Here is a 26,569-nt window from a genome sequence, read left to right as displayed (position 1 = left end):
TCTCTCTCTCTCTCGCTCGTTCTGTCTCTGTCTCTCTCTCCCTCTCTCCCCCCCCCCCCCGTCCCTCCCTCTCTCTTGCTCTCTCTCTCTCTCTTCCCGTCTCTGTGGTTTGTAAGGTAGGTTGCAGTGTGTGTATATACACAACATCAAGAGCAGGAAAATGGACTCATTAGGGAGGCAGGCAGTCATTACCACTCACACTGTACTTCCAGGGAGACACCGATTATGAGAAGAGAAACTCAGCGCTGGGGAAGAAGGTAGGGCAGACAACTTTCATAAAAAAAAAAATGCCTGCTTCCTCAATCCCCCCTCTAACTATCATCTCCTTTAGCCCCCAATGCTTTTATTCTTTCTCCCTTGAATTTTAATTTCCAGATTTAAGTTTGACAGAGCTGTTGCTAGCTTGAAATTTGGAACATTTATAGGAGGCCTACCCTCTACCAATTTTCCTCTTACTTATTTAAGGGTGTGCCCCTGTGATTCAGTTTAATTACTTTAAAAATAATTACAAACAAACCTATTTTTCTCACTACAGTACCAGATAAATCAGTATCTTTCACTCTTTATAACAGACCCCTCCGTATGTTTGTTAGTCTCTTTGCTTTTCTTGTCTGTTTATGCAATTCCATCTGTCTGTCTATATATCATGTTGTCCTTATTTATTGCTAACTGGGTTTTGTTAGTTATGTGCCAATGAGTTTTAGCTGCAGTGCCAGTGCGGGTATTACTAAAGTGAGACTCTTGTTCTTTGTTTTACATTGAAGTTTAAAGTCCATATTTACAGTTTAAATCCTTGAAGCAGGTTGAATACTTTTTGCCAGCATATTTATTTTATGGCATTGGCTGTAAGGTGAGGGGTAGTCACTGAGGGTGGGTAAGAATCTAGAAATTATTTTTATCATCATACACTCTTCTATGTTACATCTGGGGGGTGTATTTTGAAAGGAACAAGGTACTCTGTTTTGTAACTTTTATTTTGCAGATGGACTTTTGCATTTATAGGGATATCACTGTGGTTAGTAAGAATGCAAACTTTCTTAACAAACAGTTTTTATCCTAGGTCAGTTTCTTTTCAGTATGTTACTGTGTATTTATGCTTGGGGAGGACAGGGTGGGGGCTGGCTATCTTTTTATAAAGTGGAAGCTATGAAGTGTATCAGGCCATCTTATGCACAACTGCAAGGATTCATTGAACATTTCGGGAACTATAAATAATGTATTTGTTATTTCAAACATAGTTCTGAGGTGCTTTGTTTTTCCTTTATTTTTTTTTCTTTTTTATGGTGGGAAAAGTTGCATTTCACAACTAGCTGACATTGTTGAACAGTTTTCCCAGAAGAGTGTTCTTCGAAATTCAAAAGAGTAGTTAAATAGGTCCATTTGAAATGGACTCTTAATGGAGTTTTATTCGGATTTGTCCGAAAGTAAAACTGCCATTCCTTTGATAAAAATTAAGTCAGTAAGACACGAAAACGTTTTTGAGCATATACAGGAGGAATGATAAAAAATGGACGCTGATCTATAAAGATCTTTGATGATAACAATCACCTTTTTCGTAATAAAATATTTATTTAATAGAAGTGGCAGACTTTTTTTTTTTTAATTCCATTAGGCCTCTCTGACAACACAAAGAAGTCCATAAAGCAATATTCTTAAGCCACCTGGGACGCTAGAGCAGATTCCCAAACATATTCTCAAGGTTCAAACCTAGCAAAATGTTTATTAAAAATCCATTATTCCAAGAGGGTGGTGAACTTTTACTGCTAAAAGTCTTTTTTTCCCCTTTCTTTTTAAAAATTTATTTGGAGACTTTTAATTTGCTTCTATTGCCTAAAGTGTCTTTTAAACTGGAAAGGACAGCTTTGACCAAGAGCAGAACAAATACTAAGTACATTCAGGTCCTGTCAGAGGTTTTTTCCCCCAAAGATTTAAAGGGAAAGTTTTTGGGGGAGTCTATTGAAAGTGCATGTTAATATGGTACATAGTATATACTGTTTCAAATGTGATTTTTCTCCATTTCAAACTCTTGACCCAAAAATTTGTTTTAAAACAAAAAAGTGTCATGTCAGAAGTGTGCATGTCTCATGCACCTGTCATTTTCTATATTAACATTGTGAGGACTATCTGAAATTCTACCTTTTTTTTTTTTTTTTTAAGAAATCTTTCATGTATCTCTTGATCAACAATTCTTTTTCTATTTATGTGTATGTGTGGAGATATCTGTGTGCATATATGTGAAAGTACGTATATATTCTCACACAGGTATGGGTAAAGAAATCACAGATTCTTTGCAGATATGACATTTTAAAAATTTCATGTTAAGTATATTTATGTTAATGAGAAGCCAACAAAAAATGGACAGGCTTTTAGGAGATGAAAATTTATCTTAACCTTCTAGAAAGAATATAAGAAAGCAAAAATTTAGTCATATTTATGGTTGGCTTGATTTTTAGAATGTGCGTATGTTTTCCTTTGCATTATAACTGTTGGCCTTCAGTAGGTATAAAATATTTTTAGTATGAAAAATAATCTTGGCCTCTTTGGGGAGGGACTGTCAAAGTCTGTATAGTACAGAACATCGTAAAATGTGCGTAAGTAAACTTAAAACCAGTGTACTCTGCTAGATGGGGCTTTGGAAAGCTGAAAGGTGTGTGTCACTGCAGGTCTATCGGGTGCCGGAAAAGTCATTAAGTAGCCTTACTGGTTATGGTGGCCCCTTCCTATCAGCACATGAAGACTATTGAGAGCCCTGATGTCTTGGTCAGGTCACAGTGGGGTTCATTTTAATATTGGAGCAGACAGTTATCTAACACACCCACATGAGGAAGTGCTCTAAAGCAGTTATTTCATGCTTTGCCATGCCCTACAGCTAAAACAATTTGGTACAGAGTGACGTGTGTGTGCTTTTTAACTTCTGTGTGGTAAAAATTAGCTTTGGCTCCTTGGAAAGGACCAAAAACAGTGGAATAGCAAGACAGTATAATTCAAATGCTAAGCACACATTGGCTTTAACTTTTTTTTTTTTTTAACTTAAGGAAAGAATTACTATGATTATTTTTAATATAAAGACTATATAGTAATTTCCTGGATTTTACTCATTAAGATTTTAAAACTTGCAGATACTTTACTTCTTCACATTTTTCTCCAGAAGTCTACATTCATCAAAAGGATCACAGCTGCATACTTTCCTCTGAAATGTGAACAAATAAATGGCATTCCTGTTTATTTATCTATTTTTGAATTTTAATGATTAGTCCTTGTGCTAATTAACAAATTCCCGTATTCATAAAATCTGGCACTTCATAAATATCCAATTGTGTGATTATCTACACATGTCCTGGCTTTCTACAAATACAGAAATGATCAGTGGATGTGTTCATGGACTTACCCAAGTCTGAGTAGGGGCTGGCCATGCTACCACATAGGAAACCAAGTTCAGACTCTGAGCAAATGTGTTGTCCCAGGGTCTGGCAAGGTGTGTGGATATTGCTGATATTGCTAATTAGTGATCCTTTCTGGCAAAGGAAGGACTGATGTGGACATTCTTTGAATGCTGCTAGTTCCAGTCTTCTTCAGTCTCAAAGGTGTCCTCCTTAGGTCTAAAATTGATAAAGGATAGGGGCGCCTGGGTGGCGCAGTCGGTTAAGCGTCCGACTTCAGCCAGGTCACAATCTCGCGGTCCGTGAGTTCGAGCCCCAAGTCGGGCTCTGGGCTGATGGCTCAACGCCTGGAGCCGGTTTCCGATTCTGTGTCTCCCTCTCTCTCTGCCCCTCCCCCGTTCATGCTCTGTCTCTCTCTGTCCCAAAATAAATAAAAAACATTGAAAAAATTAAAAAAAAAATAAAATTGATAAAGGATATTAGAGCTGATTTGCCTTGCAGGCCACTTTACAAATACATTTTAACAAACTACAGTTGTCACTGGAGAATATACCGAACTTCTATGAAAAAAGTAAAATAGTATATCCATCTCAAGTTCCTTAACCAGTAAGAATCCTATTAGCATGAAAAGTTGCATAGCGCTGAAAAGAAAATCTAAATAGTTTTGTTTTTATGGCTGTGTAACTATCACAAGCAAATTATGGAAATCAAATATCACTTATAGTTCACCTACAACAAGGACAATAAACGCCTAGCAGTTGAGTAAGTGTATACATGCAAGCATTAGTATTAACTTAGAAATCAACTCTTTCAAATGTTTTTTTTTTTTTTTTCATATTGTATAAGCCATTTTGGTTACCTTGTATAATCATTAGGTATTATTTATAATGATACTAGAGTATCATTGACCATTTGATTCTTTGTTCCGAACTTTCAAATTCTGTATAGGATGCATAGGTATTTGGCAAAACTTGAAATGTGTAATTTTCTCACAGACTTATGTTTTGTGCATTTTCATTGCTTAAGTAATTTCTGGCATTTCGCAGAATCCTCAGGGATTACAGCCAATGTCAAATCGCTAGTAAAATCTTTTTAATTCTTTACCAAAAACCCAAGGGCAATATCTGTATCAAGAAATTCTAGAGAATGCCTGAATTTATGTTTTCCTGTAACATAGTCATTTTACATTTAATCATCAAATAATATTGATACCAATTACATTTAATGTATCAGAAATATATTCTTTGAGCTCTTTTACTTCTGATTTTATCATAGGCCAGCTTTTAAGGTTGTGGGAGGAAATAATGCCATCTATCATTACTGTAGTATATGTAGTAACCACTACAACAGATGCTGGGGACAACATTCAAGGACCCATAAGAAAAAAGGGCTTTTCTGCCACTCTAGCTGTTCGACTGTGATAATAATTAAGTGGTGTGCAAATTCTGCTTAACTTTGGTTTCAGAACCTTTCCTCTACTCCAGGATCTAGCCTTTGGTGATTCTGCAGTTCACTTGACAGTAATCAGCTTGAGGGCATGGCACTTACCTTTAGGGAGTCTTTTGACACTCAAGTGAAACTCCAGCCAAGCAGTTTTACAGTTCAGTTAACCAAAGCAACCCTTTTATAACTGCTTTAACTCGGAGAAAGTCAGCTACTGATTTCCAAGTAGGAATATTGAGACAAGGAGCAATGGCTGAATTCATTGACCTATCTCGTTACTAGATGGAAACTGGGGATATTATTAATTTCTGAATAGTTAGCCTTTGAAACTGATTGAAAGGGTGGTCATTATAGCATAATATGTTTACCTCCTTGATATTAGAAGTATTTTGATACTGAATACCTGTGGGTCTCAAGGTATCGTGAATTTAATGTACATATGTTATAATGTTAAGTATTTGAAAACTTTCAATATTAAAAAACTAATGTAAAGATTTGCATTCAATACATATGAAACTACTAAATGGGATTTAGGGTTTTGGAAATTAAACCAATGTTCAATAAATTGAAACTAAAAATGGCAATAATTATTAATCTCATACATAATGGTATTTTTTTTTGAAAATTCTTAATCTAAACTTTTAAAAATCCATGTTTGACTTTAAATTAATTAAATTTTAATTCTATCTAATGGTTAGAAGCCTTGGGTTTTTTACTAAATGAACCTGGGTATTTGCTATTTTTACCTTTCTTTCAGAAATGTTCTCTGAATTACTGTTGTAATCAAATTGTGATTTGTTGTTGGCAAATTCCTTTTATAGTTTGAGCTTCTTTCCAGTAAATGAAATGCAACTGAGAGAAAATTAAAGTAAAGTTGTCAGTTTGTTCAGGTACAAAATTAAAACCTAGTAAAAAACTTGCTAGCAGAAAACTATGAATGTTCTAGGCTATGTAATTTATCTGGTTGATGTATGTATTTATATGAAAACTGTAAGGCTACTATTGTAAACAAACAAAAACACCTTCTTTAGGTACCAAGACATTTAAGCAGTGTAAATGTTATCCTCTCTTTTACGTTTAAATGGGAACAAGGCAAATAGAGTTGCAAGAGTGGCTTCATGTGTTGGGTTTTTCTGTTTTTAAATACTGAACATTACACAATTTCTTTGGCACATTAAATGTACTATGGGTCTGCACATATTTACTAATGTTTGCATCTTCTTGGTCTTATGCACCTACCACCTGCACTGTAAGTTGGGTAAAAAGAATTGGAATAGTTCTTAACTTTTTTGAATTCCTCACATCAACAGTGGTTTTATTGCCTCACCTCATCTCAAGAGGGGAGAAGAATAGAGATGATTAGGAAGCAAATGGGGATAAGAATACAAGTAAAGCTGCGAGTGGAGGGGTGGGTGCTTTTGAAGCTTCTATGTTTATTGCGAAAGAAAAAGACTTCCCCCCCCCCCCCCCCCCGTAAAAGCCATCTAGCCTATCCAACAACAGCACTACCTTCTTCCTACACCTATCTACTGTAGATCTGCTAAATTCCTCCTCCGCTCTAAGATTCCAAAGTTGCCACCAAAAGATCATAGAAGAGGAAGCCAGAACATCTCATACTTCTATATTCACTTGCCAGGATTTCTTCATAACTTTTGTCTTATTTTAAGTGTTAGGTTTGGAGTTGTGACCAGATTTTCATAGTTGGTGGACAGATTTCATTTGTTTTGATATGAAACCTTCCCAATAAAGCATTCCCAAGGCATGTAGCAAAACTGCATCATGAGTTTAATTAAAATGGTTGAAGTGATCGACACTGTAAGTTTGTGTGTGTGTTTCCTCTCTTAAAATGAAATCAAATACTTTTTATATAAAATAAAACAAAAAAACAACTCTAAACTTCCTGTCAGTCTGAATGGATTTAGGTTTCTTTTTACAAAATGGCTTTCTGAAACCATTTCTGTATAGTGAGTTTGACTAGCACATTCTACTCTGTTCCCTGCCCACTTTGCTTTCTAAATGTTGAATGAATGTGACTAATTGGTTAGTTTTTTTTAAAAGCATGTTATTATAATAGCCTCAGAATATACCCATGCATATGATGATGTGTAAGGACTTATATACAATAGCTTCAGTCCTATCAACCTAGCATCAAAATATGTGAATAAAAGTTTTAGAAACTATTTTCCTAGCATGTTGGGAGAAACACTATGGCGTGGTTAAAAAAAAAAAAAAAAGCACTACTCTGCAGAACAGGAGGCATTAATTAATGCCAAAAAGGATTTAAAGTGGTTAAATCTGGAGGCTTGGTTTCTAGTCCTGACTATAATGACTTTGAATAAATCATAACCTCCCTATTCCTCAGATTCCTTGCCTATAAAATGAAGGGGAAAGCTCCTTTGCAGATTTTCTTTTATCTTAAAGAATGTATAATTTTATTTTAAATAGCTATACAATATTGCTTACATTTTCTAACTATAAATCATAAACATCTGGAGAGAAGTTTAAGTTGGTAATGATGGAAGAATAAAGGGATTTTAGTTGCTCTGAGAGAGCCCACATACTTTATTATTATTATTATTATTATTATTATTATTATTATTATTGGTTGCTGTTGTCTTTAGCTTAAGTGGATGTCAATTCAGTGTATTATTAGGTCTGTTTAATGATTCAATGAATGCAATAAACCCCAAATTGTCATTTGTCAGACAAAGTGACATAATTGCCTATGGTTGGTTTGATAAAAGGCCTACTTTTAACCAAGCGAACACTATGGTTCCATTCTTTCCCACTGGCCACTAGATGGAGAGGCGGTCCATGTCCACGGCCTTGCCCATGGTAAACAGTTCACTTACGGCTTTCCACTGGCAGAGGGGCACTGTATTCCTTTGGACATTTCTATGAACACACAACATGACATTTTGTAGGAACCATCAGAGAATATGTTCTCTTTTATATACAGGCATCATGTGATGTTCATGAAATACAAAATGATTTACTCTTTCCTCAGCCACCATTAATGCTGGTAGACATAGCAGAAGGCCAGTATTACCACTCTGGTTTTAGTTATCACAGTAGGGCCTTTTGCCTCTTTCCAAATTGTCCATTTAGAAAGGGCCCTGAAATGAATGTCAGCACGACAGTGCCACCTTGTGTCCCTGATGCATGAGCCAGTGAAAAGGAAAGAACAGGACATTTGCAAAAATTTGGCAGATTGTTTTAAGCTCTGATTTTGCAGTAGCTGCACAAAAATACATGCTTTAGTGTGTTTGGCAATTCTAGCTACCCAAGGAGAAATTATGTGTGCACTTTACCCCTTCCCTCATCCCACTTTGTATTAAAAACATTTTAGATATAATAGGCACAAATGTTCAATTTAGAATTGGGGATGAAGAGGGCAGGGATTGTCCAAGATACTCACCTAATTCTTACCACTTGGAAAGCCTTAGCCCAATCGTTCTAGACAGTGAGGGACTCCTTTCTGCACATTCTCAGAGCAACTTTTATATTCTCTGCTAATACCACTCTCACATTATATTGTTTGTAATACTTTTTTGCATTGTTTTGTATTGTTTGTAAGCATATCTTTCAACTAAACCATGAGCTTCACAAGGATAGAGTGTGTGTCTTATTCATCCTTCTGCCTCCAGAATTTTCTGTGGTTTTCAGCCCAGAGGTACTCAGATGTTTGAGATCTGAATGAATGGTTACGTTCAGATGGTTTATAACTTCTTATTTGTTATTTTTGTTTTCATTTTTTTTTTTGGTTTTAAATAATTTTAGGGCCTTTTCTCTTTGGAAAAAACACCTCTGATTCCACCTCCTTTCCAAATTTCCCTTTAAAGACTGACTTTCTGGGGCGCCTGGGTGGCGCAGTCGGTTAAGCGTCCGACTTCAGCCAGGTCACGATCTCGCGATCCGTGAGTTCGAGCCCCGCGTCGGGCTCTGGGCTGATGGCTCAGAGCCTGGAGCCTGTTTCCGATTCTGTGTCTCCCTCTCTCTCTGCCCCTCCCCCGTTCATGCTCTGTCTCTCTCTGTCCCAAAAATAAAATAAAACGTTGAAAAAAAAAATTAAAAAAAAAAAAAAAGACTGACTTTCTCTCACATTAAAATGACTTTTTTGATAAGAAGAGATTGCATTGCCTATTTACAGGTAATATATTGTAGTTGACTTTGGGGTAGAGATACTTAATTTCTAGTTTTAGCTTTATAACAAATTTGCTGATATCTTGGGTAAGGTATTTGACCTTTCTAGGTCTGTTCCCCGTGCATAAAATGAGCAGGCTGGACTAGTTGCTCTTAAGGTACTTTTGACTCAGGGTTTTTGTAGGGATTGGTTATTTGGTAGTATTACTCTAGTTGTACATTTTGTTTAACGCTTTTTGAAGTACCGTAGAGTTGAAAATTAAGTTGCTATCCTTTGAAAGTATTATTTAATATACCATGTTTTAGAAGAGGAAACTGAGGCATGGAAGGTTTTTTTTTGTTTGTTTGTTTTTTTGTTTTTTTTTCCATAGAGGGTTGAACTGCAAGTGGGCAGGGAAATTATAACTTATGGGGATTCCAATTTTTTGTTTAATTTGTTTGTTTGTTTGTTTGTTTGTTTGTTTTGGTTACTTGAGCTCCACTTTCCTTCTATCCTTCAACTGTAGAATAAATAAATTACAGTAACTTTAAATAGTAAGATCAACTCATGCTTTGGTATGAGACCATAGACTATTTGCAATTCAGAGACTCTTTCATGCTATTTTGAAGATTTTTAAGTAACACTTAAAAATGAGTGCTAAAATTTAAATTTCAGAATGTTTGCATGGAACTTACATCTGGGATTTCAATCCATGTGTTACCATAAACATCAGCAAACTATATGACTTTGGGCAAGTTGCTTAAGCTGTTTTGCTTATTTGTGGAAAGGTAGTAGTAGATGTTACCCTTCCTTCCTACCTCACAAGGTAGGATTGTAAGGATTAAAATGGTTAATGTATATGGAATTTCTTCATAAATAGTAAAGCCCTATACCAATATTAATAATATTTATCATTATTACTGTTCTAATTAGAGAAGGGATAGATAATAGAAACCTAAGTCAAAGCAAAAAAACATAGATTCTAAAAACACTGAAACTGATGCCATCTCTTTCTTAGTTGTAGTGTTTCTTGGTTTTAGGCTCTGGAGATGGATGTTATGTTTACCCTATTTCCTATGTTTTGGTTTAAAAACCTGTGATAATGACAGTGATAATGCCTTTGAGTCTAAAATTAGTGTTTTTTTTTGGATAAAGTTTTTACCTATCATTCATAAGTTCATTTTTAACAGTGATAAATTTATTAAAATAGAAGGTAAAAAATTTAAAATAACCAAATACGAAGAATTGTATATACCTTTTTGATAGTGTAGTATTGGACTCTACTCTAGTGGTTCTTTAACTTTAGTGTACTTTAAAATCACCTAGGGTGTTTGCGACAATTCATATTTCTGAGCTCCATCTCTAAAAGTTCTGGGATGGAACTCAGGCATCCTGGGTTCTATCTGGTTCACATGGGTTAGAAACGCTACTTTTTTGGCTATTGCACATCATAATCAGCTGGGGGCTTTCTAAATGAACACATTTCTAGGTTCTACTCCCAGATATCCTAAATCAGAGTCTTTAGATATGGATTTGGGCATCAATATTTTACAAAAAACTATCTCATAGATTCTAATAATATTGCAAGGTTTGGGAATCACTGCTCTTGTTTTTAGGGTGTATTGTCTTTAGAGTATATTATTTACCATTGCACCTGAATTCATTCTCATAATTCACAATATTCCCTAATGAAATCTAATCACATTTTACATAGAAGGACAAAGTTGATACAGCTGAGTAAGAAAAGTTCGGCCTTGAAAAACAGTTACCATTCTTGCCCTATAACCTCAGAATTAAGGCAAAGAGAAATTACTGAGGACTTTTCATAGACATTGCTTAATTTAGTCTTACCAATGACTTTGTTGTATACCCTGGTTTTCTGTCTCTGTGACAGACAAAAGCAACAAAAAATAATGAAGCTCATTGATAGCCAGTTTGACACGGCTGTTAAGCATCAAAGCCAGATTCAGAGCCTATACTCTTTCTACTATATCATATTGTATTTTTCCCTAATCAATAAATCTTTACCAGGATCCTATTATGTTAAATGATAATGTCTAGCTTTGAGGGCCAGAAAGTGTATTACTGCTATGGTATAATAACTACTACTTATCCCATGTAAACTAAATTGATACATATTTTTTTCTTATTCTGCCACTGAGAAGTAACTTTTAGCCGGAGGTAGAATTTAAGTTTTCTGAATGATCAGAAGGGGTCTAAGTAGCAATAATAATCACAATTATTGAACTGTTAAAGAACATTGTCTGTGGAATCTCCTTTAATTCCCATGCCTTTGCTATGAGGAGTTTCTTAACCCAGTTTACAGAGAAGAAAAGCCTGATTTGGGATGTTTAAGTGACTTACCAAAGATTTCAGATCTAGTAAGTGCAGAACTGAGATTGAACTGTTTCAATCTAAATTTGATAGCAGTCGGTGCTTTTAACCACCAGTATATATAATTTCTGACTCTACAGTTAACCTTCAGAGTCAGGCCGTTTCCTCTATTTGGTAAGTTCAAACCACTAAATGCTAATTAAACTTTTTGGGACTTAAATTCATTTCCTTTGTGGGGAACAAACCATTTTGCCACACTTAATCAGTCCAGTATTTTTTTTTAAGTATTGTAAAGTTTGATGTTAATAATGCATAATATTTTAGGGAATATCCATTGAAGTGAATAATCTTTTGTTAATATTTTTATTTTTGAGAGTTTAAACTCTTTGATGGAAGAGATTATTTGAATGACATGCCATGAAACAATAATTTCATAACATAACATAGCCATTGTTGTTGGTCTTAAAATAATGTATTTGTATTTAAAATCCAATGCAAATAGAGGCATCTAGGTGGCCCAGTCAGTTAAGCATCCGACTTCAGCTCAGGTCATGATCTCACGGTTTGTGGGTTCAAGCACCGCTTCGGGCTCTGTGCTGACAGCTCAGAGCCTGGAACCTGCTTCAGATTCTGTGTCTCCCTCTCTCTGTGCCCCTCCCCTGCTCGCGCTCTGTCTCTTTCTAAAAAACAAAACAAAACAAAACAAAAACCTTTATGATAAATAAATAAAATCCAATGCGTGTATTAATAGTGTGAATGCCACAGGGCTTCCTAATATCTAAAAACTTATTCCTGAACATTTTTTGATGTTCTTGTTTAAAAAAAAAAAAAAACTCATATACAATGACAGCCTATTGTACACAGTGCAGTGTACAAACTAATACAATTTCTCATTTACTAAGTATATGAATTGCTAGATATTTTATGTACATTTTTATAGATTTAATAACATTTTAAATACAGTAGAGTTATTAATTTAAAGGAGCTCTGAAATGCATTTTTTAAGTGTAAAACTAATCATGATTTTACAGTTTAATATGCATACATTTGGGAGGTATTGTTAATGACTCTATAATTATATTTTAAAAGATACACTAACCAAGGTATATAGTGCTGTCTTTAGCTGACTTTCTAGTATATTGGAAACTTGGGTTGTATTTCAACTTTCTTCTTTAAGTCTTTTCCCAAATGGCATTCTTTTAAATTCTATGAAGAAAATGAATGCTACCATGAAGAAAGGAGGGTGAAAATACATAGTGAAGAAGTTTACCTATACTCCCTTTTCATATGTAAAAATTAAAACATGATTTTTTAGAAAGTCCCATTTAGCAGTAGAGCATAAATTGGAAAATTTGGTTAGTGATTTATTTAGACTCCACAGGGAAAATCCTGTAGGGTGTTTTTGAATATCCTAAATTTATTTTGATTTGAGACCAACTTAAAGGGCATGTCTATCTTAAAACAGTTCTCCATTTTCCTGAGAAAAATTCCAGTGGAGCTAGTTGTGGGAGGTAATATCCCAACAATGAACCTTTTGGGGCCAAATAAGCAATTTAACACAACTTACTCCATCCCTTTCCTTAAACCAAAGGCTGTCTTGCCCACTGGGCTTGTTTAATTTTGACTGCTAATTTTATTTCTCTGCAGAGGCAAAGGAGACAGGAAAAAGGAGGGAAAATAACGGATGGCATGTGGGTGAGGTTTTGGCTCAGGGAATAAATTTTAAAAGATCCTAGCCAGTTGTAGGGATAAAGAAAGCAGTTGGTGTCTGCAGTTTACCCCTGTTTTACAGATTAGGAAACAGACGCCAATAGAGGTTAAATAAGTTGGCTAAAGTTACACAGTAGTTTCCAGTATTTGAGTTGGTCCTGGGAACTAGGTTACTCATTGCTTCAATAAGATGATTAGTCAGTCCATTTTCCCTATAGATCAAGATGCCCTTCTAATATTCCTACCCCCTTTTACTTTCCTCCTTTTTTTTTTTTTTTTTTTTTGCTGCTATCTTTTAACATCTAAAAAATCATTCTGGTTATAATTTCCGGGTTAGAAGCTATTTGAACAAGTATATTTTGACTACTAAAACTATTGAGAACTAGCTGACCTAGAAGGGCGGTGTGTATCATGTTAAGCTTTTTGCCTCTATTTTATTGGTGTACACAGGTAATGAACATGGAGCAGAAAACAAATGGCTTTGAATAAATTAGTTCTGAGCTCATTGGCAGACTTCCAAATATGAAAAAAATGGGGTGGGTACCTAATAAAAGACATGCCATTGGTTTTTTTTTTGTTTGTTTGTTTTTAGATTTACAAAAAAAAAAAAAAAAATTGAGCAGATAGTACAGAGTCCACATATTAGTCTTCCTCCCCACCATGGATTCACCTATTAGTAACATTTTACATTAATACAGCCCACTTGTTAAAATTAATGAACTGATGTTGATACATTATTATTAACGATTATCCATAGTTTATTCAAATTTCCTTAGGTTTTTAAAAATTCTTATTCAATTTAGTTAGACAACAACAATAAAAAAGCAAAAATATTTTAACTATTTCTCCCACCTCCTGTCCCCCACCTGTGGCAACCACCAATCTGTTCTATCTATAAGCTTAGGGTTGTTTTTTTTGTAAAGTATTTTTTTATTATTTATTTTTTTATTTAGGTTTATTTATTTATTGAGAGGGAGAGAGAGAGAGAGAGAGAGAGAGAGAGAAAGAAAGAATGAGTGGAGGAGGGGCAGAGAGAGAGGGAGAGAGAGGATCCCAAGCAGGCTCTGCACTATAAGTACAGAGTCTGATGCAGGGCTCAAACTCAGGAACTGTGAGATCATGACCTGAGCTGAAATCAAGAGTGAGATGCGCTTAACCGACACCCAGGCGCCGAAGGTTTTTTTTTTAATTAAAAAAAATTTTTTTAGATTCCACATATAAGACAGATCATGTATTTATCTTTCTCTGTCTGACTTATTTCACTTAGCCTAATGCCCTACAGGTCCATTCAGGTTGTCTCAAATGGCACAGTTTCATTCTTTTTTATGGCCAAATAATATTCTATTATGTATACATGCTACATCTTTATTCATTTTCATTGATGGACCTTTAGGATGTGTTCATATCTTGCCCACAGTAAATAACATTGCAATGAACATGGGGGTACATATATATTTTTTGAATGAGTGTTTTCATTTCCCTCAAATAAATACTCAGAAGTGGGATTACTGGATCATATTATTATAGTCCTATTTTCATTTCTTTGTGGAACTTCCATACCGGTTTTCTTAATGGATGTACCAGTTCACATTCTCACGAACAGTGCACCAAGGTTCCTTCTCCACATTTTGCCAACAATTGTTATTTCTAGTGTTTTTGATAATAGTCATTCTAACAGGTGTGAGGTGAGATGTCATTGTGGTTTTGATTTCCATTTTCCTGATGATTAATGATGTAGAGCATCTTTCCATGTACCTACTCGCCATCTGTATTTCTTCTTGAAAAAATGTTTATTCAGAATTTCTGCTTTTTTAACTGGATTATTTGTATTTTTGCTATTGAGTTCTTTACATATTTTGGATATTAACCCTTTATCAGGGATATGGTTTACAAATATTTTTTCCCATTCACTAAATTGCCTTTTCATTTTGTTAATGGTTTTCTTTGTTGTGCAGAATTTCTTTAATTTGATGTGGTCCCACATGCTTATTTTTGCTTTTGTTGTTTGCTTTTGGTGTCACATTCAAAAGTCATCACCAAGGCCAGTGTCAAGAAGTTTACTGCTTATGTTTGCTCCTTGGAGTTTTATGGTTTCAGGTCTTACATTCGGGTCCTTACTCCATTTTGAGTTAAATTTTGTGTGTGGTGTAAGGTAATGGTGCAGTTTCATCTTTTTGTATATGACTGTCCAATTTTCCCAGCACCATTTATTGAATGTTTTCCCCATTATATATTCTTGGATTCTTTGTCATAAATTAATTGATCATATATATGTAGGTTTGTTTCGACACTTTCTGTTCTGTCATGTTGATCTATCTGTTTATCAGTTTTTATGCCAATGCAGTACTGTTTTAATTACTATAGCTTTGTAATATAGTTTGAAGTCAGGGAGCATGATGCCTCCAGCTTTGTTCCCCTTTCTCAAAATTGCTTTGAGCATTAAAAGTCTTTTATGTTTCTATTCAAATTTTAGGATATTTGTTCTATTTCAGTGAAATATACCATTGGAATTTTGATAAGGATTATATTAAATCTGTATATTCCTTTGAATGACATAGACATTTTAACAATACTAATTCTTCCAATCCATAAGCATGGAATATCTTTCAATTTATTTGTGTCTTCTTAAGTTTCTTTCATTAATGTCTTATAGTTTTCTTTTTTTAATTTAAAGTTTATGTATTTTGAGAGAGAGCAAAAGAGAGAGAAAATGCATGCATGTACCAGTAGGGGAAGGACAGAGAGAGAGGGACGGAGAGAGAATCCCAGGCAGGCTTTGCACTGTCAGTGCAAACCCGATGCAGGCTTGGACTCATGAACAATGAGATCATGAACTGAGCCAAAGTTGGATGCTTAATTGACTGAGCCACCCAGGCACCCCAAATTCTCGTCTTGATAGTTCATTATTAGTGTATAGAAACACAATAGATTTTTGTGTGTTAATTTTGTATTCTGCAACTTTACTGAATTTGTTAAAATTCTGATTTTTTTTTTTGATGGAGTCTTTTAGGCTTTCTATATATAATATTATGTGATCTGCAAATGACATAAAACTGACAATTTACTTCTTCCTTTCCAATTTGGATGGTTTTATTTCTTTTTATTTCCTATTGCTCTAGCTAGGACTTCCAATACTATATTGAATAAAAGTGTGAGAGTAGCCATCCCTGTCTTGTTTATGATCTCAATGGAAAAGCTTTATGATGTTAGCTGTGGGCTTGTCCTGTACAGCATTTATTATGTTGAGATATGTTCCCTGTATACCCACTTTGTTGGGAGTTTTTATCAAATAAATGTTGAATTGTGTCAAATGCTTTTCTGTATCTATTGAGATGATCATATGATTTTTATCTTTTGTCACTGTTGTATATCACATTAACTGATTTGCAGATCCCTTGCATCCCTTGAATAAATCTCCCTTGACCACAGTGTATGAACCTTTTAATGTATTGTTGAATTGGGATTGCTAATATTTCGTTGAGGAATTTTGCATCTATGTTCATCAGGGATATTGGCCTATAATTTTCTTTTCTTGTAACATTCTTGTCTGGTTTTGGTATCAGGGTAATTCTTTTTTTTTTTTTTAATTTATTTTTGGGACAGAGAGAGACAGAGGATGAACGGGGGAGGGGCAGAGAGAGAGGGAGACACAGAATCGGAAACAGGCTCCAGGCTCCGAGCCATCAGCCCAGAGCCTGACGCGGGGCTCGAACTCACGGACTGCGAGATCGTGACCTGGCTGAAGTCGGACGCTTAACCGACTGCGCCACCAAGGCGCCCCGATATCAGGGTAATTCAGATTACAAATCAGACTCTTGTAAAATGAGTCTGGAAGAGTTCTCTCCTCTTCAGTTTTTTGGAAGAGCTCGAGAAGGATTGGAATTAATTCATCTTTGAATGTTTTGTAGAATTCACCAGTGAAGTATTCCAGTCTTGGACTTGGACTTTCTTGGGTTTGATTACTGATTTTATCTCTTTGCTAGTAATGGATCTATTCAGATTTTCAATTTCATCATGTTTCAGTGTTGGTACGTTGTATGTTTTTAGGAATTTATCCATTTCTTATAGGTTGTGCAGTTTGTTAGCATATGATTATTTAAAGCAGTCTCGTTATGTGTTTCTGTGGTGTCAGTTGTAACATCTCCTGTTTCATTTCTGATTTTATTTATTTGAATCCTCTTTCTCCTTCTTATTAAGTCTAGCTAAAAGTTTGTGAACTTTGTTTATCTTTGCAGAGAGCTAGCTTAGAATTTCATTGATCCTTTCTATTGTCTTTGTAGGGTCTATTTCATTTATTTCTGCTCTAATCTTTGTTATTTCTTTTTTTCAATGGCCAATGTTTGATTATTAATTTTCTATCTGGATAATCTATCCATTGATGTAAATAGGGTATTAAGGTGCCCTACTGTTATTGTATTGTTGTCTGTTTCTCCCTTTAGGTCTGTTAACATTTGCTTTATATAGTTAGATGTTTCTGTGTTGGATACATGAATATTTACAAATGTTATAATTTTTTGGTAGATCGACCCTTTTATCATTATGTAATTCCCCTCTTTGTCTCTCATTACAGTCTTTGTTTTAAGGTTTATTTTGTCTGATAAGAGTATAACTACTCCAGCTTTCTTTTAGTTTCCATTTGCAAGGAATATCTTTTTTCATCCCTTCACTTTCAATCTGTGTGCATCCTTACATCTAAAGTGAATTTCTTCTAGGCAGCCTGTAGATGGGTTTTGTTTTTTTAATCCATTCAGCTACTCTGTGTCTTTTGATTGGAAATTTAGTCCATTTACATTTAAAGTAATTATTGATAGATATGTGCTTATTGCCATTTTGTTAATTATCTCTGACTATTTTTGTATTTCCTGTCTATTTCTTCTTACCTTGCTCTCTTTGTGGTTAGATTCTAGTTGTATACTTATATTCCTTTCTCTTTACCTTTTGTGAGTTACCATAAGGTTTACATACAGTAAATACACAAAAGATAAAGAGAGATATAAGCTTACAAGTATACTTATCATGATGAGCAATTAATAATGTATAGAATTGTTGAATCATTATAGTGTACACCGGAAACTAGTATGACACTGTATGTTAACTATACTGGAATTAAAATAAAAAGCTTAATAAAAAAATACAAGCATACTACTAAAGAAAAGTCATTGGTTGTTTTATTTTTTTGTCTATTTATTTATTTTGAGAGAGAGAGAGAGAGAGAGAGAGAGAGAGAGAGAGAGAATGAGCCTGGGCAGGCGAGGCACAGAGAGAGAGGGAGAGAGAGAATCCCAAACACAGAGCCTGACATGGGCTTGACCTTGTGAACCATGAGGTTATGACTTGAGCTGAGATCAAGAGTCAGACATTTACCGACTAAGCCACCCAGGTGCCTGATAAGGCCATTGTTTTTATAAGTCCTAATTGTAGTTTGTCATAGGAATTTGAAATGAACGTACGCTACATTTTGATACCTTTTCTCCTAAATTGATGTCATTATATGAATTTGGGGTGAAAAAGGGGACCATGGTAGAAATATGAATCAGAACTTTAGTCTTCCATAAGGGGTTTGTTACTACCCCAAATATCCTCTCTGTTTGGACCTCATGGGAAAATTGCTTCTTGGCCCTATTATTACTTTGTTGAAGTGGTGGGTATGTATTGAGTCAGTTTCTCACTGATGTAATGAATATTGGCTTTAAGCATAGATAAAAGTTTTTTTGATGTTGAGGTGCCTGTTGAGTATTAACCGATTACCTTTTAATGCCATTAGTATGGCTCTAAATTCCAAATAAACTCAACTAGAATGTGAGTTTTATTTGGTTATCAGCAACTAACTACACAAATATGCAACAGAGCATAGAAGTAATGCAGTGATGTCAGACATGCTACAAACAGACCCCAGTGCACTAACAGATCCTCTAAATTTTTATTAGAAAATATTTAAGAGTTATTCAGAGTGCCACCACCTCTGTGAAAGTCAGGTGTATGTTCTTATATTGACACATCTGCAGACTTGGTTTCTCTTCTAAGAATTGTAGTTTGATTTAATCGTAATAAAGTCATTGGCAGTAGCGTACACAGGCTAATTGTTGGAATATAATGCTTTGTTAGAAACGGAACATAGACTTCTGGTAATATTTTTCAATTCACACCAATTGGAAGGAAATAAAATATAGTTCTCTAGGAAATATATTGTAGAAGGCTTAAACTAGAAGTGGTTAAAAAACCTTCTTCATAGGCATTTAATTATTTTCTACCCACAGAAAAAGTAATTTTTCTTCTATCTATGTCTTTACTAAACCTTTAAGATGAAAGGAGAGAATGGTAGCCACAGAATGACAGTGACCTAAAAGTGTAAAATTATAGTTAGTGGAGTTTGGGTAATCTTTAGGACAAATATAACTCAGGATATTTATCAGTGAGTTACAAGGGGATGTGCTGCTTGTGGCATACTGTAAATAAAATGCTCGGTTAAAATTCCTTAAAAATATAATAACTTCTAACTAAGAATTACTTTGCTTTTGAAGAAATTAGGACTAGAAAAACAAAGAAAAAAGAAAAAGGAAAGAAAGAAGAATCTGGTAGTTATAAATTTTTTTTACATGTAGGTACTTTTAATTATAAAAATTGTTTTTTATTAATTCCTAAATTCAAGTGAGAGGGAGATGGGATTAGATTAATTTCCATTTAAATATGCAGTTCCAGATTTGTAGTCATCTTTCTGAACCAAGATGGAAACACCATAGAAAAAATTATAGTGTGGAAATTATATTTCATGTGGTGAGACACAAAGTCAAGAAGTTTTCTGTTCTAATAAGGTGAAAGTGGTTACCAAAGAAACAAAAGTTTCTTATCACTATGCCTGAGGCAAATGTGGCATATTAAGCTTAAAATGAATTCTCCTCTCCTGAATGCACACAAGTCTTATTAATGTCTTGGAAATTATGCACACATAGGAAAAGAGGAATAAGATTTTCTGGATACATTTGAATAAGCATCTATTGGGGCTATCTAATATCAATGGATACTTTATGTTGAAATGGCCCCAAATCAGTTTTTGCTATTTCATCATTTACTTGGGTTTAACTTTAGACCGAGTGACTTGTCTTCCTCTTAAAAGAGGCACTTTTTTTTTTTAGGTTCCCTGGTGGCCTGAAAGAGTTAATGCAGTTTCCAAGAGTGTCCAACTTACTTCCAGGGAGTAGTGCGTGCATGTGAGAGTCTGGCTCCAGGATATTTGTTCACATCCCAAAACCAATTTGGCACAACTTAAAATGTCTGCTAGGGAGAGGATTCAGAGTGTTGTTAGGCCACGCAATTAGTGCTTTATTTCATGAGCACCAAATTCACCCAGTAGTGTTTTGTTTTAAAGAAGAGCTTGAAATTCACAATAACGGGTTTCATTTATCAGAGCCATATGGGACTCACCATCTTTGGATATATTTGTAAGGCTTTCACAAAGAAGACTCCTTAGGCATCTCAGATTTCACGGATTGGAGGGCAATCTGGATGAATATCTTTTTTGGAAATGATGAACTGTCTTTTTTATATGTACTCTTCATTTTCAGTAATCCTTGAGAAGCTCAAAAAACAAAAACAAAAACAGAAAAACCAGGAAAGAGTTAAGTAAACCTCAGCTTATTAGCTTTTACTAGAAAACAAAGACCATAATTCTTAGATCTGGTTTAAATGCCAAGTATACCTTTGACGCTGAAATTTAGCCACCTAATCTCTGCAGTTTGTGATGTGGTATTTATGAGAGGGAAGGTGGGTTCTAAGTCTCAACCTATTTTTTTACACTTTTTGCTAGTTCTGTCATGGTCATTTGTCAGTGGATCACTGTAAAGCTATCTGCAACATGCAGACTAATATTGTACTATTGTGAGGTTTTTTTTTTTTTTTTTTTTTTTGATGTCTACCCCAAATTATTTCTTTGGTGCCTACTCTTTTTCCATACTTTTCTGATCACTGGGGGTCTATCTTAATGCAATATATTCCTGAAAATGTCAATGTAATTTTTTTTATATATCTCATATTTTTCTACTGATCTGTAAATTTACAGATTTAAAAATAAAATAAAATTAATCTTCCTTTGGCAGTGGTTGCTAATACTTTAATTTTTGGTTTCCAGAATCTGTTAAACTCTTAATGACCTGTAAACAAATATTTAGGTGTTACTAATTAAAAATGAATATATTTTTAAAGCATAGAGTTCTCTTGTGTTGTGATAGGCAACCACTAGTTTTTTAGTTTCAAATTTTTGTTTTGTCAGTTCTGTAGACTTTCTTGTAAAGGCCACACTTGATTCTGTTTGCTAAATCTGGTAAATCAGAATATTTGCAAGTCATATATAGTACTCTAACAATTGCTACTGACTTATATAATGTCTATGTAAACTTCATAGGAATGATAATTTCACTTTATTTTAAATTGTTATGATAAGTTGGTAATTACTTGAAATAACTCTTGCTCATCTGTAATACCATTTTATTGTATTTGGCCTTATTTTATTATCTTCTAGTTTATTAAAAAAAATTTTTAACACTTCATTTGCTAATGATGTTTATATTGGCATGTTTTGAGTTTCCCAGAGAATGTCCACCACATCTTGTTTTGAGTTATGAGCATGTTGAATAATATTAAATTAAAATAAATTAAATAAAACATTAAATTAAAATAAACTTCAGTATTCTTGGCTATCATTTAAATTTTATATTGATACCAATGTCATATATTTTAAATATGATTTCGTAAAGTTTCAAAAATCTACTCTCCACCATTTCCTTCCTTATATGCACTTAGACCTCTGTTACATAGCATACCTGTAGAGTGCACACTTGTATTGCTCTAAGTCACTGGCCCCCATAATATACCAGTGAGGCTGCTAGACAATAGGTAGAACATTGGAATTTTAGAATGAGTTATACCCACTTAAATCAACTTGAGCATTAATTGTGCTGGATGGTTGAATATGTCATATTCTCTCTCTATTTCATTCTTAGTGAAACATTCTAAAATCATTTAATGACTATAGTCAATTGTTAAAATACTTTTAAGATTAAGTTATATTATTTCTCTTTTCCTACAAACATAGTATTGTGACCGAATGAAGTTAAGTGTTTTTCTCACCAGAAAAAAAGTCATTATGGAACTAAGCATGACCTTTTTTTTTTTTTTTTTTTTTTTTTGCCGATGCCGGGGTTTTTCATAGGAATTTTTAAAAATTTTCTTTGGGAAAATGATACAGTGTTGGTATAGTGGTCAATAGTAAACAAGAAATTAAAGATGGCAGAAAGACTCAGGATAGGATGTATGGATATAGATACAGTGTATTTCATAGGTCTTTGGATTAGTATAAATTGTAGGCTATGAAAGAAGATGGACATGTGGATCGGCAAGAAAATGTGGCTGTAATGATCAATAGTTAATTCTTTATGAAAATTCCTACGAAATTCCTTCTAAAGGACAGAAAGAAGGACAATTTGGTAGAGTGTATGTGTGAAGGGTAAAATAGTTGCATGCTGAGAGAAGGAGAGTGTGAAGAAAAGAGATAAGGATTCTATGTAGTTCTGTGGCTATCATTGCCTCCTTTACTGCACTTACTCTGAGTTTCTGTTGTAGGGACAAATGGCTCCTATGTATAACATTCTTGGTATAAGTAGAATTCATAGATCATTTGGATTGAGCAGGAATTTTATTTGCTTATGGAAATAGACCTGTTTGATTTTGAGGTGTGGTGTGCTATTATTCTTACCTTATGGTCAGTGTAAAGTTTATATTGTTTTTGTTCAAATTGTAGTATGAGTATAATTATGTGGAGCAGATGTGTGTGTGTGGGCGCGCACACGTGTGGATGTGTACACATGTAAAGAAGGACACTTTCACTTCCGTCTCTTTGTTTATCTGTCTCTTTCCATCTCTCCTGTGTCAGCTGCTTTTTGCTTGCCAGTTTTTCTTTGTGTCTATCATTTTTATCATTGAATCCATCTGGGTAGGAAATAAAATGCTTGGTTTTTAAATTTTTAATGGTTTTTTATTTTTTGCTATTTTGTTCTTTCAACTTGTTTGTACCTCAGGAATTAAGGCTCAACAATAAGGCGTTTTATTTCTCACATTCAAGAGGTGTTTCTGTTTTCTTTCTTGTCCGTTTGTCCATATGTTTATGGGTCTCTGATAGGCTGTGCAGTGAGACAGCAGTTTACTATCTGTGTGTGTGTGAAATTAGCTAATTGGTGTTAGCAGAAATATTTTCACATGTTTTATAAGCAAAGTGCAGCAAGGTATATAAATGTAGATATGATCCAGACACGCGCACGCTCACGACTGTCACTGCTCATGCATAGGCGCTCAGAAGTAATTAATGTTAATAAGATTTTAATGTGCTTGTGAGATCATAATGAGGAGAAATGAATGCTCTGATTAGGAAAAGGTAACTGTGTGTGTGTTTTGGCTTAGAACAAGATTTCAATTTTTATAAACCGCAATTTTAGAACTTGTTTGTGATTGCATCAATTGGTTTTTATTTTCAAATTAGAGGTCTGTTTAGCCATTTGAATGATTAACCAAATAAATGGGTGAAACCCTGATCATAAGGAATGGTGCACGTTTTCATTTGCAAGGCAATGTTAGTGTACAGCAAGGCTGTGATCATGTCTTTTGCCAACACACTGTTTTTTATGTTGTTTTTAAAAAGCCTTTTTCAGAAGCTACTTGTGGAGATAGAAGTCATTTTAATAAATGTAGGTGTTATCTATATGTTCTGGAGATTCCAATCAGACACTGTAACTGTTGTGTCTGAGATACATTCCCAGCAGTCAGTCATGGCGTATTTGGTGTCCAAAGAATCTATGTTATGCTTCTTGAAATGTTTATTGGGAAAAATGTAAAACAACCAAGGTATTTCTTCCTACACGTCATCTTTACAAATTTTAGAGGTTTGACATCTTTGATGTGAAGTAAAATATCTCAGAGTAAACAAAGATGCTGTCTCATCATGGACTCAAATGCTATGCAGTCAACAGCCACACTATAGACTGGCTTGAATCCAGCTGGACACCAGGGGTCCTTCTCCACAACAAATTTTTTAAAGATACTGTTTACAGAGCTTTAGCATACATTTGCATTATTATTATTTTTTAATTATAGGATAAATCTAAATATCTATTAAGCACCCTTACCCTGTAGCACATAGAAATTACTTATACATTTGCTGATATAAACAGTGGATTAAGATATTCAAGGATGGCATTCCCTTTTAAAAGTAATATGGGGGCGCCTGGATGGCTCAGTCAGTTAAACGCCTGACTTGGGCTCAGGTCATGATCTCACAGTTGGTGAGTTTAAGCTTCCTGTAGGGCTCTGTGCTGAGAGCTCGGAGCCTGGAGCCTGCTTTGGATTCTGTGTCTCCCTTTCTCTCTGCCCCTCCCCACTCTTGCTCTGTCTCTCTCTCTCTCAAAAGTAAATAAACATTAAAAAAATAAAAGTAAGTATAGTGCTAAAATCCAGAAAGTCTTGAATGAATTGGGATATGACGTAGTGTACTTTATTTCCAACTAAATCCAACAGATGTGGTTTAGCTTCTTTCTCCCAGGTTTTGGTTATATTAATACAATCTTTTTGTTGGGGTTTAAAAATGATGATGAAGAAAGAGAAGGTATTAGTTTATTTTACTGAACGATTGTGCAATTTCCGTGATTCCCAGGGGTGTGTTGGATTTTGCTTTCCATACAATCCATAAAAATGATGATTATCTGACCAAGAGAGGCATTTGCCATTAATAATATTTAGTTGAATTTGTTGGGACTTATGTCATTGAGGCATAATTAGGACAAATTTTTCCCACTTGCAGTTTGTAAAGGAATTCATCCATGTTTTCTTCCAGTAGTTACATGGTTTCCTATTGTAAATTTTCCTATGCAGTCATACATGTTTTTAGATTTTCTACTTTATGCCATTGGTCTGTCTATTCATATGCCATTATCACATTATTTTAATTATAGAGGTTTTAGAATATGCTTTAATATCTGAAGTGTTAGCCTCCCTCCCCACCCCCACCAGCATGTTTCTTTTTCAGGGTTTTCCTGACTGTCTTGCTTTCTTGTAACTCCAAATGAACTTTATAATCAAGAAGCAGGCCTTGAGGGGGGAAAAACTTGATGGTATTTTTATTGAAATTATGATAAATTCATGGATTAACATAGGGACAATTAATATCTTTATGAGTTTGAGTTCCCTTATTCAAGAACCTGCTTCTTCTTTCCATTTGTTCAATAACTTGTGTCTTTCAAAAGTTTTGCACCTTTTCTTCTTATAAAGGTTTTAAACATTTGTTACTAAGTTTGCTCCTTGGTGTTCTATTCATTTGTTTATTCAACTGCTTATTATATATATTTTTTTACAAACTTGCTATCCTAAACAGAGTCCTCTCCCATAATATTTTCTAACTGGCTTTTTGTTTCTGTATAGAAAGGCTATGGATTTTTGTATGTTAATTTTGCAAACCCTCACTTTGCAAAATTCTCTAATTGTTTATGGTTGCCTAAGGTGGGTTTGAGCCCTGCTTCTAGAACAGTGCTTGGTGTCTGTGAAACTATGGACAAGTTATTCTGAGCCATTTTACTCATCTGTAGAGCACAGATAAGAAAACCAAACCCCCAGAGTGGTGGAGGGTAAACAAGATCATATGTAGTAAAACACCTAATATTTTGCCCAGCACATAGAAGGCACTCAATTACTGATATCCATTAATAATGTAATGTGATATGACATAATGTAATGTAACATAATAATGTCATTATTAAAGTATGGTTAATATGTTGTTCGATTATTGAAAGTTTATCATATCAGTTTTTACTACAAGACTGGAGTGAATTAAAGAAATGAAAACAACTTAAATTTTCTTATGAACCTTGGTGATTTAATGCACTGGGGACCAAAGATTAATTTAAAGATTAGGGTATTTTACAGCTGTGCACATATATTTCCATCACTTCTGCTTTAATTTTGATTATTGCATGCAAGACTCCTTAGCTCTGGAGAGTAAGTGGAGGAAACATCTTTTTTTTTTTTTTCCCCAATATATGAAGTTTATTGTCAAATTGGTTTCCATACAACACCCAGTGCTTATCCCAAAAGGTGCCCCCTCAATACCCATCACCCACCCTCCCCTCCCTCCCACCCCCCATCAACCCTCAGTTTGTTCTCAGTTTTTTATTTTTATATGAAATTTATAGTCAAATTGGTTTCCATACAACACCCAGTGCTCATCCCAAAAGGTGCCCTCCTCAATACCCATCACCCACCCTCTCCTCCCTCCCACCCCCCATCAACCCTTAGTTTGTTCTCTGTTCTCAACATTCTCTTATGCTTTGGCTCTCTCCCACTCTAACCTCTTTTTTTTTTTTTTTCCCTTCCCCTCCCCCATGGGTTCCTGTTAAGTTTCTCAGGATCCACATAAGAGTGAAACCATATGGTATCTGTCTTTCTCTGTATGGCTTATTTCACTTAGCATCACACTCTCCAGTTCCATCCACGTTGCTACAAAAGGCCATATTTCATTTTTTCTCATTGCCACGTAGTATTCCAT

The 26,569-nt window shown here is 34.7% G+C and overlaps 1 protein-coding gene and 1 long non-coding RNA gene across 15 annotated transcripts in view; one reads left to right on the top strand and one right to left on the bottom strand.

Annotated features, from left to right (window-relative positions):
• The window catches only part of LOC121036472 (uncharacterized), a 30,529-nt gene extending 9,949 nt beyond the window's left edge, over positions 1 to 20,580 (bottom strand). Inside the window, exons 1-2 of the long non-coding RNA XR_005793361.1 lie at positions 20,413 to 20,580; positions 3,389 to 3,599 (exon numbers count right to left, since the gene is read on the bottom strand). This is a non-coding gene — a long non-coding RNA (uncharacterized LOC121036472). The remainder of the gene's footprint in view (positions 1 to 3,388; positions 3,600 to 20,412) is intronic.
• The window catches only part of ZBTB20 (zinc finger and BTB domain containing 20), a 774,657-nt gene that overhangs the window by 44,343 nt on the left and 703,745 nt on the right, over positions 1 to 26,569 (top strand). For 2 of the 14 annotated variants that reach the window (XM_040484990.1, XM_040484991.1), the window contains exon 1: positions 68 to 257. The exons of the other annotated variants lie outside the window; for them this stretch is intronic. The gene's annotated coding sequence lies outside the window, so the exon portion shown is untranslated. Of the gene's footprint in view, positions 1 to 67; positions 258 to 26,569 lie in introns of those variants that run through there. 14 annotated transcript variants of the gene reach the window in all.

Source organism: Herpailurus yagouaroundi, unplaced genomic scaffold, assembly GCF_014898765.1.
Source record: "Herpailurus yagouaroundi ecotype Mexico unplaced genomic scaffold, PumYag 162, whole genome shotgun sequence".
Taxonomy (NCBI): domain Eukaryota; kingdom Metazoa; phylum Chordata; class Mammalia; order Carnivora; family Felidae; genus Herpailurus; species Herpailurus yagouaroundi.
The sequence above is the reverse complement of the archived record's forward strand: the minus strand, read 5'-3'. Positions and strand labels throughout refer to the sequence as shown.